Genomic DNA, 2,076 nt, shown 5'->3' on the forward strand with positions numbered 1-2,076 from the left:
GATTATGTGAATAAGGTTGGTGTGGTTTGTTTTTATTACGTCTAATGTAGGATGTGAAATGTATTTTGAATTGATGAAAACGTGGTCGGTTGACTATGGATTTTGAAATATATATGATTGGTTTGTTTGTGTTTTTGGATAGGCATATTTGTGGGATAACATCGCCGAAATTTTAAAAAAACTAACGAAATTTTTACGTACTTTATAGTCGTATCTTTGATATACATGTATATTTAAGTTTAAAGGTTATAGTCGCATTCCTAAAGTACCGTATAATGAAATAAATAGTAATTTTGTATGAGCGGGTGTCATATATACATTTGATTATGGTTTTTATCTTACTATGATTTGAATATAAATTAATAAATTTTAATTTGTGAAAATAATTTTTATTGTGTAGCGACTAATTACTTTTTCAAAAAATCAGGGAGTCTGTTCAACTATTATATATATAGATTTTAGAATACTTTGAGTGAATAATAATATTTTTCATAAATATTTGGAATAAAGTATATATTATTATCACTTTAAATGCAACAAATGTGAAATTCCATCACCTCTCCTGCAGAGGAATCAGGCTTCGATTCTCAACTCTTTGTGGGGTGGACGGTGGTATGCATCATTTATATTTATTAGATAAAATTCTTGCATGCATTACATCACTCCTTTCAGCCTTCTACCACCTCCGCCGTTCCACGTCCGACGACTCGCCGGAGTCTTGCCGGAATTCTCACGCAGAACCACAATCAGGTCCACGAACGCGTGCAAGATATACCTATACGACTTCTTGTTATTCATCGATCCAGATAACAAAACAAAAGCTCCTCCAGAAATTCCCAGTCCACTTTCCCGCTATGCTCCAGACGCGCCTCCACCATCTCCTGCATCGACCGCCGGAAATCCTCATACGGGCTCGGGGAATGCGTGAAAACCACAATGAAATCGTCCGGCGCCTTCTGATCCTCGGCTGCCATCTCCTCCGACTCCTCCGCGACGGAGGCTGAGGTAGAAGACGCTTCATCCGTGATCAGCGAGCTCGACGAGCCGGACGCGACGAAAAACCTGCCCGAGCGGCGGAGGTTCTCCGGAGGCGGAGGAGGATCGAGCAATCTCGGAGATTCGATCATAAACGACGTGGTTTTGCCATGGTCGCGCTCCTCCTGGTAAAGTGACCTGAAATTTTCATACAAGAACTGGTCTATGTCTGACAGGGTAACGGCGTCGTTTCCGTTACTCCCCTCCCCACCACCAACGTCAAACGACGGCGTTTTGGTGTGCCTGCAACTTCTGAATCGAAAATGGATTTGTTTATTGGAAATCTTGATCTTCGAGAGGCATTCTCGAACTGATTTCTGAATTTGCTTCGGCATTTTATCTTTGATGAAAATTAATATTCCCAATTTTTAATTTAATTATTTGTTTGGGTGATAATTTACAAGCATGTGAGAGTGATATTTATAGAGAAAAATCGAAGCAATAAAGGAACTTATAGGCATTAAATGTGATTTAATAAAGGCCGTTTTCACACGCCATAAAGATAGACAGGTAAATTAAATTTATTAAAATATTTACTCTTTTATTCTAGAAATTTTCCTTTTTTCCCATAAAGAAATTTCGATATGAATTCTATTAAAAATTCCATATATTTATACAAATTATGAAATAAATTTCATTAGATTTTTTGTGTAGTTTGTATTAACTATTATTAGAGATTAATAGCATCGTTTGGGATTTATCTGATTTGATGTAATATTTGGAGATAGATGGACTGAAAGTTGTTAGTATAAATGTGTCCTAATGATTAATAAATTCAAAAAATAAGTTTTTGTTACGAAAATATGTAATAGTCAAAAGGAATATAATTTTGACCGATTGATTTTACTAAATATTTTTTGGCCAGCTAGTTTGCCAACTTGTATTAAATCACACATTTTATGTGCTAATAATTAATTAAATTTAGCAGAATCTGGATGAACCAACGGGCGATCCAGAATGAAGATGTTAGTGCTCATCCAACCATATCACATCTTCGGCGAGCTGGAGAATGAAATACAAGTTATCGAATTAATTTCATCT

The 2,076-nt window shown here is 36.0% G+C and overlaps 1 pseudogene; it reads right to left on the reverse strand.

Moving 5' to 3' along the window:
• Positions 1 to 634: 634 nt before the first annotated feature.
• Positions 635 to 1,370, reverse strand: LOC142539099 (uncharacterized; annotated as a pseudogene).
• Positions 1,371 to 2,076: the final 706 nt, after the last annotated feature.

This window comes from Primulina tabacum, chromosome 3 (assembly GCF_025594145.1).
Source record: "Primulina tabacum isolate GXHZ01 chromosome 3, ASM2559414v2, whole genome shotgun sequence".
Classification (NCBI taxonomy): Eukaryota; Viridiplantae; Streptophyta; class Magnoliopsida; order Lamiales; family Gesneriaceae; genus Primulina; species Primulina tabacum.